We start from the raw sequence: 18,642 nt of genomic DNA on the forward strand, positions 1-18,642 counted from the left end.
CACCATGTACTAACGTCCCTTTTGCTCGGGCCCGCACTTCACGGTGCGGATACCGATTTTCGAGCATACACCGCGCGGTAGGATCACCTCGCTTATCGCCTTATTGGTGAGCCCCACTCCTCTCGGGTTCAACATGGAGTCTATATTAGTATGCAGTTTATGGTAGTCCGTGGCCATGTCCCGGTAGTTAGTATTCGACATGTTTAGAGGTTTCATAGACATATATTAGTTCACGAGTCGGTATGCTTCCATGTTTGCGTACTATTATGTTTTTATGAATTTTCATGCTATGAGATAATTTCAAGACTTTATTCCGCAAATTATATTTTCATGATTCATTTAAATTGCATCATATAGATATATTGTTTTGATGCCCATGTTGACAAGCAAGCCATGAGGTTCGCTCGGACACATGCAAGCAAGGCCCGAGTGCCGTGTTACGCCCGGGCCATGGTTCGGGGCGTGACAAAGCTTGGTATCAGAGCCTAGGTTCAAGTGTCTTTAGGGAGTCTATGAAAGCGTGTCCAGTGGGGTCACCTTTATATGTGTGAGGGCCCCATACATATAAACAGTTGACCACCAAGACATTCTAGATTGTCTCACTTCTTTCATACTCTAGATCGTGCAGTTAGAGCAGTACTTTTAGGATATCTTTCTAATTCGTGCGTGTACGTATTTTCAGAAAATGCCTGCGAAAAGGAAATACACCAGAAAAGCTACAGCCACTAGCCAAGGGGCTACTGCGGAAGCAACTCGCGAAGAGACCGTTCCGACTCAGACAACAGCCCCAACCGCTCCTACAGTTACACCTTCTAGTGATTCGGGTGGAGATGTTAGGAGTGCTATCAATATGCTCACACAACTGGTAGCAGCTCAGGCCCAACGTCAGGAATCTGGGTCAAGTTCAAGAAATAATGGAGAGTCTTCTAAGACTAAGGATTTCCTCAGAATGAATCCCCCGCCTCTTCACGGGGACAAAGAAAGACGAAGACCCTCGGGACTACATTGATGCTCTTCGTAAAATCTTCGATTATGACGATAGCTGACGAAACTGAAGCAGCTACTTTTGGAGCTCATCAGCTGCAGAGCATTGCTAACACATGGTATGAATCTTGGGAATTGTCCCGAGGTGAGGATGCACCCGATGCTACATGGGATGAGTTTGCAAGTGCATTCCTAGACCACTTCATGCAGTAGAGGTCAGGGAAGCTAAGGCCGAGCAATTCCTGAAGCTTAAGCAGAATGGCAGATCAGTTCAGGACTACTATTTAGAGTTTGTCAGTCTGGCCAAGCATGCTTCAAATATGGTACCGGACATGAGGGCGCGAGTGAGGAGGTTTGTTGGAGGACTTGATTCTCATTTGTATGATGGGGCCAACATTGCTGCACAGAATGGGGGAATGACCATCTCCAAGATGGTTGCTTTCGTACAGGGAAATGAGACAAGGCTAAAGGAGGAGGAAGCCTTGCAGAAAGAGAAAGACAAGGAGTTCAACAAGAGGGTTAAGTCTACCGGACAGTTCACGGGAACGGAAACAAGAAATTCTTTAAGAACAGGTCAGCAGGACCTGCTCCGTCCACAAAGAAGTGCTCCGCTTTTCAAGTTCGAAAGATAACCGTCGCAGAAATTTCAGTCGCTAGCTCCCAATCTCGTGCCGGTGTGACTCGCAGTAACTTCACCAATCCGATTTGTGCTAAGTGTGGGAAGAGGCATCCCGGGGAGTGCCGCTCTGGATCGAATATTTGCTATGGGTGTGGCCACCGGCCATGTTCAATAAATTGCCCTTCAATCGGACAGGCACGGGAGGTAATCGGACTCGGTCAATAAATTCGTCGGTTCCTCATAATAACCAAACTCGGGCAGACGTGCACCGGCCTAGATCCGACAACACAAGCGGTGGCCCAAACTATTTGTATGCCTTGACCGGGCGTCAGGATATCGATGCCCGTACTGATGTTGTCACAGGTATACTCACCGTTTTCACCGATGTTTATGCTCTCATGGACCCTGGATCCACCCTATCCTATGTCACCCCTTATGTTGCTAGAAAATTTGGTATGGAACCTGAAAAGCTAAAAGAACCTTTTGAAGTGTCAACTCCAACAAGAGTCCGTCATAGCCCGACGTGTCTATAAGGGCTGTCCAGTTAGAGTCTATCACCATGTTGTCCCAGCTGACCTATGTGAGTTAGAAATGGTAGATTTTGATGTAATCATGGGCATGGACTGGTTATATTCATGTTATGCGTCGCCGATTGTAGAACCAAAGCCGTAAATTTCAAGTTTCCTAATGAGCCGCCTTAGAGTGGAAGGGTGATTCGAAGCCCTAAGGGTAGGTTTATCTCTTACCTCAAGGCAAGAAAAATGGTGTCTAAGGGTTATATCTATCATCTCGTTCGGTTAGGGATTCGGTTCCCGCACCCCAACTCTTCGCCGCGCCTGTTGTTAATGAGTTTCCGTGTCTTTCCCGAGGATCTTCCCGGATCCCTCCCCGATAGGGAAATTGATTTTGCAATTGACCTACTCCTGTGTACGAAACCTATATCTATTCCACCTTATAGGATGGCTCCAACAATTACGAGAGCTTAAGGCTCAACTCAAAGATCTTCTAGACAAGGGTTTTATCCGACCCGTTGTCTCTCCATGGGGTGCCCCGATCCCTCTTTGTGCTCAAGAAAGATGGTTCTTTGCGTATGTGCATTGACTATCGCCACCAATAAAGTCACGATCAAGAACAAATACCCTCTTCCACGAATAGATGACTTATTTGATCGCTTCGTGGTGCCCAATGTTACTCCAAGATAGATCTCCTGGTCGAGTTACCATCGCCTTAAGGTTAGGGAACAAGATATTCCTAAGACGCTTTTAGAACCGTATATGGTCATTTCGAATTCTGTGTCATGTCCTTCGGTTTGACCAATGCCCCAGCAGCATTTATGGACCTCATGAATAGAGTCTTCAAGCCATATCTCGACCTCTTTGTCATTGTCTTCATAGATGATATCCTCATTTACTCCCGTAGTGAGGCCGAGCACGCAGAACACCTTCGTATAGTTCTTCAGATTCTCAAGGACCGCAAGTTGTATGCAAAATTCTCTAAGTGTGAATTTTGGCTCAAGTCAGTAGCCTTCTTAGGTCATGTGATTTCTGGTGAGGGTGTTCAGGTTGACTCTCAGAAGATTGAGGCCGTTAAGAATTGGCCCAGACCCACATTAGTTTTAGATATCCGCAGTTTCTTGGGTCTAGCAGGCTATTACCGACGCTTCGTAGAGGGTTTTCGTCTATTTCAAAGACCATTGACCAAGCCGATGAAGAAGGAAGTTAAATTTCAAAGTGGTCGATGCCCGTGAGCGCAGCTTTCGAGGAATTGAAAACGAGATTGACTTCTCGCGCCGCTTTGACTCTACCGTAGGGAACCGAAGGGTTCGTGGTTTATTGTGATGCTTCGGGAGTTGGTCTCGGATGTGTCTTAATGCAATGGGTAAGGTTGTAGCTTATGCATCTCGTCGGCCAAGGTTCACGAAAAGAATTATCCGACTCATGACCTAGAGTTGGCGGTACCGTAGTTTTTGCACTTAAGATATGGCGTCATTATTTGTATGGAGTGCATGTTGACATTTTCACGCATCATAAAAGCCTCGCAAGATATCTTCAAGCAAAGGAGCTGAATCTTAGGCAAAGGAGATGGCTCGAATTGCTTAAGGATTACGATGTGGATATTCTTTACCATCCGGGAAAGCGAATGTTGTAGCGGATGCTCTTAGTCGGCGTTCCATGGGAAGTTTAGCCCACGTGGACGTAGATAAGAGAGTTATGACAAAGGAAGTTCACCGCTTGGCCAATCTTGGAGTTCGACTTTTGGACTCCGAGGATGGTGGTGTGGTTATTCAGAATAGGGCTCTTTCCTCTTTAGTCGTTGAAGTCAAGGAGAAACAGTTTAACGATCCCTACTTGTTGCAGCTGAAAGAGGGGATTCACAAGCATAAGACGACGGCTTTCGAACAAGGGGGAGATGATGGTACCTTGAGGTACCGAGGTAGATTGTGTGTTCCAGATGTAGATGAGCTTAGAGAGCGAATCATGTCAGAAGCTCACAATTCCAGGTATTCCATTCACCCAGGTTCTACTAAGATGTACCATGATCTTAAGGAGATTTATTGGTGGAATGATATGAAGAAGAATGTAGCAGACTTTGTAGCTAAGTGTTCGAATTGTCAGCAAGTGAAATCTTAACACCAGAGGCCTGGTGGCTTGGCTCAGAATATCGATATTCCGGCCTGGAAATGGGAAATGATTAATATGGACTTTGTATCAGGTTTACCTCGTTCAGCTAGGAGACATGACTCTATTTGGGTGATCGTTGACAGGCTTACTAAGTCAGCGCATTTTTTGCCGCCAAGACCACGATTCGGCAGAAGATTATGCCAAGCTTTATGTTAATGAGATTGTCGATTGCATGGGACACCGTGTCCATTATTTCAGCATCGTGGTGCTCGCCGATTTACACGGCGAACTTCCGGAAATCCTTTCGTAAAGGATTGGGTACCAAGGTGAACCTTAGCACAGCTTTTCATCTGCAAACAGATGGATAGGCAGAGCGTACTATTCAGACTCTGGAGGACATGTTGAGAGCATGCGTCTTGGATTTCAAAGGTAATTGGGATGATCACCTGCCTCTCATCGAGTTTTCCTATAATAACAGCTATCATGCTAGTATTGGGATGGCACCGTTTGAAGCTCTGTATGGGCGAAGGTGTAGATCACCAATTGGTTGGTTCGAAGTTGGTGAAGCAGAGTTGTTAGGACCAGATTTGGTTTATCAGGCTATGGAGAAGGTCAAGTTAATACAGGAGCGTTTGAAAACGGCTCAGAGTCGCCAGAAGTCTTACACAGATGTGAGGCGAAGGGACTTAGAATTTTCAGTTGATGATTGGGTGTTCCTAAAAGTCTCACCCATGAAAGGTGTTATGAGATTTGGCAAGAAAGGCAAACTCAGTCCCAGATATATTGGACCTTACAGAGTTCTGCGAAGGGTTGGTCTAGTAGCCTATGAACTTGAGTTGCCACAAGATTTGGCCGCTGTACATCCCGTGTTTCATGTGTCCATGTTGAGGAAGTGTGTAGGGGACCTGTCGTTGGTTGTTCCCGTTGATACCATAACGAGCCAAGGATGGTTTGACTTATGAGGAGATCCCCGTAGCCATTCTTGACCGTCAGATTCGCAAGTTGAGAACTAAGGAAGTGGCCTCAGTGAAAGTCCTGTGGAGGAGTCAGAAGGTTGAGGAAGCTACATGGGAAGCCGAGGAGGATATGAAATCCAAGTACCCATTTCTGTTTGAACAGCAAGCAGAGAACCTTCAAGGTAACTTTCCATAGCCCATGTCATGTCATGTCTCATGTTTCACGCTCATGTCATGTATCCAGCGCTTATGTTTCATGTCTCATGCTTTAGTATCCATGTTTTCATGTGATCACATAATTTCACGCCTCATGTTTCATGTCATGTTTTCTTTACGTTTATGTGTTCAAGCCATGCTCAGACATATTCTTAACCATGACCCATCATTCGAGGACGAATGATCCTAAGGGGGAGATATTGTAACACCTCGTACTCTAACATAAGCTTTAACCATGATCCTAGACTTGAAAAATCAGATAAGGAATGTGGGGATTGGAATTTTTCCTGTTCAGTTGTGAGATAGTGATTTACGCCCATGAACAGTAGACGTATTTCGCCACGGCCGTAAACCAAGTCGTAAACTCGGTACCAAGGATTTCGAGCATTCGGAATTTGGCAATTTGATATCATAGGGTTAAATACGGACCGTATTTCACAATACGGGCCGTATTTCAAATCGTAAACTGGAACCAAGAATTTCTGAACATTCTGGAATTTGACATTTTGATGTCCCATGGTTAAATACGGACCGTATTTCATTTTACGACTCGTATTTCAAAATGTATTTGGAATTTGGGAAAACTTCCTTGATGAAAGTTGTAGAGCATTGAAATACCTTTCCAACGGTATATTATGGGTGTCAAACGGACATCTGTGCAAAGAGTTATGGCCATTTTACTGAAGAGACGCAGTGCAGTCCATATGTCAAAATACGGACCGTATTTCAAAATACGGCCCGTATTTCAAAATACGGCCAGTATTTAACTAGGCCAAAAATCTAATTTTTTCCAGAACAGTATATATTCATCCATATCAGTTCTAATCATTATTTTTCATTCCTTCAAGCCCTAGAACGACTTCCTACCCTCTTCCATCATCAAGAACACCAAGGTAAGCCTACTCTAATTATTCCAAATCAATTCTAACACCTATCCTTATAATCTAAACAAGAAATTATCATTCAAAAACTAGGGTTTTCAAGAAAACCCATCTCAAGGTTCAAGAATTCAAGATTTTGGAAATCTTCTTCAAAGCTCAAGCCTTTAATTCAAGTTTTGGAGCGACTAAGGTATGTAGAACTTCCATCCACATGTGGGAATCTCTACGTTCTTCCCCATGCTCCGTTTCTTGATATTCATGAAGTACAAACCCTAGGGCATTAAACCCAACATATTGGTAGCCCATAATTATGTATTTATGTACATGAATTCTGTATCTATATATGTTATTGTATTCCTAATCTTCCATTACGGTTATTAGGAACCCTAGCTTAATCCATGAATCATGAATTCTTCCTCATGTATTCTCATTATGTTTATATGAAATTTTATGATTTTATGTAGCAAGTTACAAGCATGTTTTCAAGTCAATTATATATATATAATTATGAACTATTGTTATTACTCACGAATCAAGAACATGTTTGCAAGACTATGACAAGTTATCTTATGAAACCATGTTTACAAGTTATTTCATGAAACCATGTTACAAGTTATTTCGTGAAATCATGATTACAAGTTATTTACAAGTTATTTCACGAAAATCATGGGCTTCTTAGCCAACTATATCATGTTCATGTTTTTGGGATTGCTTAGTTAACCGAGAAGGCTCGGATAGCCCGAAACTACGTTGCCACCGTAGGATAAGGGTTGTCGAAGGAGGCAACACCTTCATTATGCAGTTTGGATCCTTACATGCTTATTATTACTTAAATCTCATATCCCCCGGCAAGGTGTGAGTGTTCTCCGGTAGGACGCAAGTACCGCATCATGTTGTCGGTTACACTATAGCATTCCCCACGTTACAAGAAGTTTTATATACATGTATTTTCATTGAATTACCGTTTTCGTGCTTTACTCACGTTTCATGCTCATGTTCAAGTTACATTCGGTTTCGGTCATGTCCTATACCTATGTTGTGCCATGTTCTTCATTTCAAAGAAGGTTTTACATACTAGTACTATTCACCATGTACTAACGTCCCTTTTGCTTCGAGGCCCGCACTTCACGGTGTATACCGATTTTCGTGAGCATACACCCGCGCAAGAGGATCACCTCGCTATCGCTTATTGGTGAGCCCCACTCCTCTCGGGTTCAACATGGAGTCTATATTAGTATGCAAGCTTTATGGTAGTCCAGGGCCATGTCCCGGTAGTTAGTATTCGTACATGTTTTAGAGGTTTCATAGACAAATATTAGTTCACGAGTCGCTATGCTTCCATGTTTGCGTACTATTATGTTTTCATGAATTTTCATGCTATGAGATAATTTCAAGACTTTATTCCGCAAATTATATTTTCACGATTCATTTAAATTACATCATATAGATATATTGTTTTGATGCCCATGTTGACAAGCAAGCCACGAGGTTCGCTCGGACACATGCAAGCAAGGCCCGAGTGCCGTGTTACGCCCAGGCCATGGTTCGGGGCGTGACACTTAGTATCCAGTAGCACATCAATAGCGAAGTCAATCTCTCATTCGGGTGGAAGGCCTGGAAGCTCATCCGAAAACATATCTGGAAACTCATTCACTATAGGGACAGACTTAAGAGTTGGCGACTCTGCTTCTATATCCTGAACCCAGACTAAATGATAAATATAACCTTTAGCAAATCATCTTCCTTGCCTTGAGATAGGAAATAAACCTACCTCTCGGAGACGTTGTATTACCCTTCCACTCTAAATCTGGTTCTCCCGAAAATTGGAAACGAACCATTTTGGTTCTACAATCAATGTTGGCATAGCAAGAAGCTAACCAATCCATACCCATAATGACATCAAAATCTACCATTTTCAGCTCGATCAAATCAGCCATGGTATGGCGGTTGCAAACTATAACCACACAATTTCTATATACCCGTCTAGCTATCACTGGATCGCCAACGGGTGTAGACACTTCGAAAGGTTTAATTGACTCAGGTTTCACCCCAATACGATCGGCAATATAAGGAGTAATATATGACAATGTAGAGCCTGGATCAATCAATGCAGACACATCATGAGAAGATACCGATAATATACCTGTGACAACATCGGGGGAAGATTCGAGATCCTGTCACCTAGCAAGTGCATAAATACGGTGCTGAGGACCACTCGAACTCCTTCTCTACCCCTACCATAGCCTGCTGGTGTCTGTGAGCTTTGCCCCGGAGGGCGTACACATGATGAAGAGCCAGCTGCTAATACTGTGGGCTAGACCCTACCTCTACCACCTATCGATGGACAGTCACACATGATATGGCCTGGCCGACCACAGGCATAAGAAACGTCTAGACCTAATTAGCACGGCCCCCAATGTAACTTACCATACTGAGTACATCGTGGTAGGGGTGGTCTCATTTAGCCTGAATCACTTCTATACTGAGAACTTGAAACTCTGAAACTCTGACCCGATCCAGAGTGAATAGGTCGATCAAATCTCTGGCCCGCAAATCGTGGAGGCGCACTATTCGCTATATGGACTGAGTGCCTAGAATACTGCTGCCTCTGACCTCCTCTAAACTCACTAACAGGACCTGAGGATCTAGCCCTCTTGCTATAACCCCTATCATGCTCACGCTCACTCCCCCGTTGTTGCTGCCGCTCTTCCAAATTCTGGGCATGGGCCTGGATGCGAGAAATATCCATACCATCCTGAAGTGAGGCCGTCAAACACTCATCCATCAAATGTGGCCCTAAACCATTCAAAAACCGATGCACGCGATCCCCCATATCAGCTACCATGGCTGGAGCATACCTAGCCAAAGAATTAAAATGGAGGCTATACTCTAGGGCACTCATATTCCCCTGTCTAAGATTTAAGAACCTGTCAGCTCTGGCCCGTCGAACCTCTGGCAGCAAATAGTGTTGGAGGAAAGCATCTACAAACTCTTGCCATACCGATGGATGTGCGTTAACTCCTCTAGAAGAAATAAAAATAGCATACCAGTGAACCGCAACATCCCGTAATCTATAAGAGGCCAATTCTACCGACTCAACATCCGAAGCATGTATTACCCGCAATGTTCTCAACATTCCATCTATGAAGCTCTGCGGGTTCTCATCCGGTTATGACCCAAAAAATTCTGGAGGGTTCAACCTAATGAAATCACGGGCTCTGGCACTGACAGCTCTATCACCATGACCCATACTTTGCCCCTGGGCCTGAGCGGCGACTAACTGTGTCAGCAAATGGATGGCCTCTCTCATCTCCTGGCCTGAGGCATCTGGTGGAGGAACTGTGGGTGTTGGAGCTGGAGCTGAGGCTGCTCCATGCTCTCCTGAAGCAGGTGGTGAGTGAGAGGACCGAGATGGAACCTCATTCTGGGACTCGCCCTCCTCTATATCTATCGGCGGTACCCGCTCAGTCCTCCTACCTGCCACTATTTTGCCCTTCTAGGCTGCTGTAGCTTTTCTCTTCACAGGCATCGCTGAAAACATAACGTACAGTTAAAAGAATAGAAATTCTTATACCATAGCTATATCGCACGATCTATGATGAAGAAGAAGGTCATTCATTCCTAAATGCCAGCAGCCTCCTATTTATAAGTGTGGCGCACTTCACACCCATAAACAAGACTCTACTAGACACAGCCCGTAGACACACCCCAGGATGAACTGCTCTGATACCACTTTTGTCACAATCCAACCGGAGGGCCATAACGGGCACCCGAAACTACCTTACCGAGCACCTATTAGCATACTCTCATAATCACATCTAGGTGAGCCACATGGCTAACTCATAATTACCATGAGCAAAAGGACACAAGTTCCATCGAACATAGGCAAATTTATACAAACATCATTAATTATGCTCATATATACAAGCCGACAAGGCTACCAAAAATGATATACAAAATGTAAACCGATAAGACTACGGGATACCTAGCTATACACATCTATCTTCAAGCCTCTACGAAGAGTATGTTATATCATAAAGATGGGACAGGACCCCGCCATGCCCATACATGTACACAAAAGAATAATACCATCTACCTATAGCCCGGATTAAATGGGGCACTTCTAGGCAATCACTGACGAAGCAGCCTAAAAGTATGGTCTGTCTCCCTGTCTACCTGTGGGCATGAACACAGCGTCCACAAACAAAAGGACATCAGTACGAACAATGTACTGAGTATGTAAGGCATGATGAAAGCATGAAGATAACATAAGATAAAGAGATCAATTTATACCTCTTAATACGATTGTCATGCATACTTAACCTTTCTCTGAAGGAAACATCTCGTACATATACTTATAATGATACCATACCCCGCCATGTAGGCTCGATGTCACCATACCCGGCTATAATAAGGCTCGGTATTATCCATACCCGACCATAGCAAGAATCGGTGTTGTCCATACCCAACTACAGTGGTGTGCGCGCAATTGATATCATACTCAGGCATATAATCTTGGTGTCACAACATAGCTATATACATATATGACATACATAAGTATCCAGAGGGAATATTACAACTCTATCGGGGTGACATACGGTCGGTAAGCCCCCGATTTATATTATGGAATCACTATCATCATCACTATGAAGAGCTTTTATCAATAATATCCCAAGAATCTTATAAGTCAAGAGATTCTAGCACTTTCTAGGAATATGACATTACGGATATCTTAGACGGATTCGCAATAAGGAAATCATGCCTTTGGAAAAAAAAGGTTAGCCTTAACATACCTTTACGTCTTCTTAATTACTTACGTTCTCCTCCAGAGTCCACAAAATCTACATTCAAGAGGGTTCATACTAAGGTTAAGTCTTGAAAACAATCCTAAGTTCAAACTAGTGTAATTAACGAGCTAACGAAATTTGAGCAAAGATTTCTCCTAGTTTATCAACTTCCACCATATTACAAAACAACTCCCAAACCACAATAACAACATCCACAATATCATAATCAAGAATTTATATTCAATTTAGTCTTAAATTTGTCTAAAGTCCCTTTTCAAGTTCATCTCATAGTTATCTTCTTCACGTCACACTTTATAACTTCTCCACTTTAATTCTTTTCCTTTCCAAGGGTTACTAAAACTTTTCATCAACTCAATCATGTAAATAAGATGGAGAACATACCTTATAGTAGGAAAAATTCACCTCACTCAACTCCTTCCAAAACCAAGTTCATCACAACTTTGGAGGGAAACAAGAACAATTACCTTCCTTGGATTATCTTTGATGTTTTGATGTTGATCTTTTCTCTTGATGATATGAAAAGGTTTTAAGTGTTATGGAGCCTTCAAGAACTCTCTATAAGTGTGGGTAAATAAGTGTGGGAGTTTGAGATTAAAATGGGGTCTTCTGGGATTTAAAAAGGTGGCAAAGTCGCCCCCTCCCCCCCTATCAACTTTGGGTGGAGATGCAGCTCAGCATATGGGATATGCGGGAGAATCTCCCCTCCTCTCCATGGGGTGGAGTTTGGGCAGTGTTGGTTGCCAATTTGGTGAGTTTGCTTCCCATATGTGGCCCAGCATACTGAGTATGCGGCCGCATATGGCCCCATTTTCCCCGATTTCGCGAAAATGCGTTCTTTTTGATTCGTTTGACCTCCAATCCTTATGGAACCTTCTTGGAACTTGTATAAAACTTCATTAACCATCTAAGGGGCCCTATATATCCCCCTAAAGGCATTACTAAACAATATATAACTCAAATGATATGAAATTTCCCAAAACATGACTCAAATTCCAATTCCTTCAACAAACTTACTTCCACTGATTCATATGACTCCAAAACCTTAAGGTACACACTTAAAGTTATCAAATAACCTCCTTAAACTTATAAGGGCTTCATGTCCACTTTATTCTTGCATTACTCTACTCATAACGCAACGACATGAAACTTTCAAGATGGAACAGCCAGCTGGGCTACTACCTTGTGCGGCGCACCAAGCCATTTTCTGGGCAGAAAATTTCAGAAATTCAAATTTAAAAATAATTAAAATAAAAAGCCTAGGGTTGGGGGGGGGGCAATTCCTGCCACAAAAACATTCTTCCCTCTCTCTAAACCCTATTCATTTCTCTCTCTTCTCTCTACAATTATCCTCACTTCACATTCCATCCATTCCCGTCATTCATCCACTACTTCACCACCATCATCACATTAAAGTTGAGGTAAGTTTTCTTGTTTATTTTTCTATTTTACTCCCTCCGTTTCAATTTATGTGAACCCATTTGACTGGGCACAAAATTTAAGAAAGAAAAGAAGACTTTAAAACTTGTAGTGTTAAAGGAGTCACATTTATTGTGTGTGGCTATAAATCATTGCATAAAGGTAAATTGTTTACAAATATAGCTAAGGATCATTCTTTTTGACATGGACTAATAAGGAAATAGGCTCACATAAATTGAAACGGAGGAAGTAGTTCTTATTTTCATTTGTTATTTCTTATCCCCCAAAGCCCCCATTTGTAGCAGAATTTATGACTTGATTTTTTGTGATTAAAGTGTGCAAAATGACTGTTAAATTAGTTGAGCATGTAGTATGGATGTATGTCTTTCTTGTTGAGTTTTTTGGGGAGTTCATCTTCCCCAATCACAATAATCCATGCTCACTAAATAGTGCACATAAGGTGTTTGTAAAAAGGCTCAAGTAAACTTTAACCTGACATATCCTACTTGACACTCACTATGCTTTGAACTTGCAAATTTATAGTTAACTTCTTATTTTTCCTGTTTAGTTAGTGAACTGTTGTTATATAAAATTGTTGATTCCTCGAGGCATTTGTTAGCCTGATATTCCATCATATGGTTGAAACCTTGAATTTAGGGCATATAAAGGTGTAGTTTAAGTCCACAAATATCGACCCTATTTGAGCTTGTATTTGTTATCTTGAATGTCTTAGCAAATAATTTTCATCTTGTGCATGTACTATGCCACCCCGTTCAAAGAAAGCAAAGGGGAACACTGGATAGGGTTCTTCCAGTAATCGCTCGAGGAGTGCCCAGGTGTCTAGGAGTGATACTTCCTCCACATAGAAGGATGAGGTACCACCACCATAGGCACCCGTACCAAAGTACCTCTCTAGTCGATTTGGATTCGAGTTATGATTCCAGAGGGGTTGCATTGGTTCAGGCATTGACAACCACACTTGGTACCTAGTGCTGAGCCAGGGTTCATGATAGAATAGTGAAGCGGAAGTATCCGAGGGTGCATCTCAACCTCAAGGACTTTGCGTTTGACCTGTTGTTCTTACATGTGAGGCTGATCAACACTAGTATGGTTCGGGACTTGTATGCAAATTGGATTCCCTTAACAATGATGAGAAGGAGTACCAGGTGCTTATCAGAGATGGGCAGGTAAAGTTCTCCTACAACATTGTAAACCAAATGATGCAGTTCCCTTGAGCACCCACATAAGGATTTTGACCACTTCTTCATGAGGCCTAACTACAAGGACATTCTTGACACTCTTTGTGGCATGAGTGCTTTGGCCGTATGGATTAGGGAAAAGGATAACCACCACTACAGGCTGAGGCTCTCATAATTGAAGACTGAGTCCAAGATAACTTTAAAAGTGGTCAACTACATGATATTGCCTAGTTTCTATGAGACAAATGTTGATCGTTTAAGTCTTCTTAGTCTATGCCATTTTGAAAAAGATGAAATTCAATTTGGGCAAGATCATGTTGCAGTAGATGCGTAAGGTAAAGAATAAGGGGTCAAAAAAAAAATCTTCTATCCCAGCATGTTGACCAAGTATTTATTGGGGTGTAATATTCTCGAGGATGACTTCAATGACCGTAAGGTGGAGGCAGCTTCTATGTACTTTGATGCTAAGTCCCTAAAGGATGGGGCTGGACCGTCTGGTCCTGTGCTTTCACTAGAGCAGATGGTCATATGTGTCACGACCCAAATCGGAGGATCGCGACTGACACTCAAGACCCTACTCGGCTGAGTGCCATACTATCACTGCACTCATAAGTCACAATCTTATGTGAGCCTTTAAATTATGAAATGACGCTTCCGTCAGGTAAAACATGACAAACCTTTTAATAAAACCGTTTCATCAAGTCAGGGACTTCTCCCTTATCGTTAATTAAAAGAAAACCTTTAGTCACAATAAAATTCTTAAATCAATGCATATGGACACAGCGACCTATATGGCCGCCTTACACAACTGTCAACATCTCGACGCACTATCCACAGGACACTGTCTGCAAAAGTCTCTAACATAAACGAGATACCATAACATAAGTTGGGCCAGGGCCCCAATGTACCCGTAATGCATCTGACTCGAGGACTTACACAAGTACTGTGACTCGGCAACACTTCGAATAAAAATGGAGTTCACCAATCCAGCTAATAGCCTGGGAACGTCCTATGGCAAGTGTCGCTTACTCAACTGTCTGCACCTGTGTGGCATGAAATACAGCGCCCCCAGGCAAAGGGACGTTTCGTACAAATAATGTACCGAGTATGTAAGGCAGAGTTGAAACAACATATCATGATTCAAAGGATAAGAAGAATGTACGAGTCAACCTGTACCTGTGACTGTCGCTAAGGACCATGAATATGCATAATGTACTTTTGTAAACATGTATATATGCATATGCACCTTTACCCATTTTCTCCTTCGAGCTTCGCCCCGTCGGGCATCATATAATAATGGCCCCATCGGGCAGCCCCTTCGGGTATCTCAATCATCATATACCAGCTGATCAGGTGGTTTGCGTATATAACGCCTTAGCCCTTTTCCCTTCCCCATAAAATCATGATACCTGATAATTTTTGAAAAACATCAAAAGACTCCCTTCGGAGCAACTTTTAGTTCAAAATGGGAACTTCTTCCTCTTTTTCATTTGTCTCATTCGAGACTTAAAAATAAAATATGAAATGCATATGAATGAAAAAACCTCATGAATGTCCCCTTCGGGATTTAGATACCATTATGGAAACATACGGTCTATGGATGCCCCTTCGGGACTTAAGAAGTCAAGGAACAATCATAAAAGGGCTACAGGAACATCAAAGACTGAAGTACTCCTAGTGCTTCTAAGAGTAGAGTAATATGGAAGCTCGCTTACTCATTTGTTCGTTCATATCATAGGATCATGCCAAAACGAAAGAAAGGATAGCCTTAACATTCTTGGAAGCTCGCTTCTCAACTTTCCAACCTACATCCTGTATTGAAATCTACATATAAAACCATTCATACTATTGTTAGGCTCATCGCCATACGCTTGTCTTAAGCCTTCAATTTAAATCCTTTTAGAATCTGACGCAATTCGGGCAGCATCTCCCCTGTTTATATCCCTACCCCAAAATCACAATACCAACAACCAAAAACAACAATAACAACACTAATATCAACAACATTATTATTAATACCAATATAATCCATTCCATCCTAAAACTTCTTTTCATAATCAATTCATAACAACAACTTCATACAACCCCTTATATACTCGTATACGACAATTCTTTAACATCATTATTATCCCTCATAACAAGATTATGCTTAAAACATACTAATAATTATAACCCAAGGAAATTCACAACTTAAAACATCATCAAATGCATATTTGAACTTTTCCTCCAACTTTCTTCTCCTCAAATCTTAACATAATTACCAAACAAACCTATAAACATGAAACTAATATGAAATCTTACCTCAAAATTCGAGAAAACTTCAATTCCATGGTTTATACACCTTAAAAATACTCACCCAAACATCTTTAAGAAGAGGAGACAAGTACAGACCTCACTTGGAAACCCTTAACCACTTTAATCTTCACTTTGATCCTGGGTTTAGGCTTGGAAATATGTTGGAATATGTTTGGAGAAGTTTCTAGGACTTCCTAGGACTTGGGGCTATGCTAAAGATGAAATAAAAATGACCAAAATTATCATATAGACTTGTAGGAATATTCATGTATGTTGTGGAAGTTGGAGGAAGGTTCTAGCAGATTTGGGAAGTTTTGGGGAGGTTTTGGATATGGGATGAATGTTGTGGGAAGTTCTAAAGAGGTGTGGAGATGAAAAATGGTGAAAAATTAAATGATTTAGATGACTTAAGGGGTATATATAGCAGTCCAATTCGGTTTGGGGCTAATGGGCCGAATTTGGTGGGCTTTTAAATGATTTCTAGAATTTCTGCGTAGGTTCGCGGGCTTCTGGTAATCCGTTTTAAAATGCCCATAACTCCCTACTCTAATGTTGCATAGACGAACGGTTTGTTGCGTTGGAAACTAGCCTCGACGAAATTCATTTTAGGCTCTTGAAACACCTCAAAACTCTTGATATACCAGGAGATATACCTCTCTGAAGTCGACCCAAAATTGTCCTCCATCTTTTCTCCAAAATTCCAACAAACTTAATTTCCTTAATTCACTTGTCCTCCAATCCTTCAATAGCTTATTCTATGAACTTAAACCCTCATAACCATAATATAGGCACATATAATCTCCTATATCCTTGAAGGTAACTCCAGTGTCCATACTTAAAACAACCAACACCTGACGAATCTCAACGTACAAAACTACGGGTGTAATAACTTAGCCATAGTTCAACAGACTTACGTTCAAATTTGATAAGTGCTTCTCCGAAAGTACGGGGTGTGACAATATTTCTGGAGGATTCAATGCTGATGATGATGGGTAACCTGAGGCTCCAGGCCGACATGGCCAGATTGATCTGGATTAACTACAGAGATTGTATCTGGTGTCCGCTAGCACCCATCAGTTCTTAGGCCTAGATGGACCCCCGATATTGCCCGCAGATGAGGATATTAACTTTCAAGGATCAGATGGTTACATTGATTTTGAGGATGATGCTTGATACATGGAGTTCTTTTTCTCCACTTTATATTTTGTCCCATTATCTTTAATTTTGTGCTTGTGGGAACAACACACTATCTAAGTGTGGGATGGGGGAAATACTTTTCTATTTTTCTATTTTTGTTATTTCAGGATGATTGTACAATTCGCACTATTTTTATTTGTTTTGTCACTTGAAACTGTTTTTATTTGTTTCATGCTTTCCAAGGGAGGCTCATAACACCTTGTGAATTCGGGTTAGGTTTGAACTCATTAAATGCTTCTGGTTAGACTCGAACCCTGGGAACTAAGGTGTATTCACGTGTGAAAGTCAAGATCTAAGTATATTACCAAGTGTACAAAGATTGGAGTTGAAAAGAATCGAAAGAAAAAAAAATAGGAAAAACCTGGGTCAAGATGTAGCCAGGATTCAGACCGCATGTCCAACCGCATGCAGGCTCTTCGAAAATCACTGAAAGTTTGAACTTTCAAATTTCTAAATTTGACAGACGGAAGTCATATATGACCCACTTATTGAACCGTCAGTTGGAGCGTAAAAAGAGGTAACTTCAATTCTCTGAACTCGACATGCGAACCGCATGTCGGACCTGACAACAATTCAATAAACACGAGATTTCAGAAATTCTAAACCCTATCACATTTTGGGCGAGTTCTTGAGAGTTATTTTGGCCTAGACTCATACACAAACACCTAAGGTGAGTTCTTTTTTATCTTATTGTCACATTACACTGGGTATTTTATTGGTCAAATTACATGAAATTATCAAGGATCAACACGAGATTATCATCTCAATCTATAGATTATTGAAAATCAACCCAAGATCGATTGAAGAAGAATTTTGAGAAAACTTCAAAAGGCAAGATATTTGATCTCTTCTATGTTTATTGGGTGAATTATAGATCGTGTAAACTATTGAAAGCGGTGTTAGGTCACTGGGTATTGATTTGAATTATTAAGAACACCATTCTAGGCTTGAACCCTAGTTTTTATGAAAAAGGCCGGGGAGTCAGATTTCGATCAAAGTTTTAATCTTTATCACTCTAATTGAATGTAGAGTGATTGTTTGAGCATTGGAGAGTACGTTTGAAAGAGTTCAGCAGGATTTGAGGTATATCTGCTTTGAAAAGCTCTTTTGTCAATAAAGGTGTTTTGAACGAGGCTATATGTGCGAGCACAACAAGCTCACATAGTGTATGTGTTGACTCCTAATTTTTAACCTCCTGTAATTTTATTTAATTGCCCCGAGTTCTTGGATTTTAAACGGAGTGAAGTGTGTATTTTTATGAGCCAAAATGATTTTTATAAAATTACTTCGATAACATTTTTCCATTTCATTTGGCAAAATAAATGCAAATATATATTTTAAGTCATTTAAATATTTTATATATTTTTACTATATATATTAAAGTGCTTGTTAAATTAATCAGAAAATAACTCAAAAAAAAATTATTCAAATAATTAAATTACCATGCGTC

General features: G+C 41.4%; 1 pseudogene; it reads left to right on the forward strand.

Moving 5' to 3' along the window:
• Nucleotides 1-1,032: 1,032 nt before the first annotated feature.
• On the forward strand, nucleotides 1,033-5,376 carry LOC132061274 (uncharacterized; annotated as a pseudogene).
• Nucleotides 5,377-18,642: the final 13,266 nt, after the last annotated feature.

This window comes from Lycium ferocissimum, chromosome 6, assembly GCF_029784015.1.
Source record: "Lycium ferocissimum isolate CSIRO_LF1 chromosome 6, AGI_CSIRO_Lferr_CH_V1, whole genome shotgun sequence".
NCBI lineage: Eukaryota > Viridiplantae > Streptophyta > Magnoliopsida > Solanales > Solanaceae > Lycium > Lycium ferocissimum.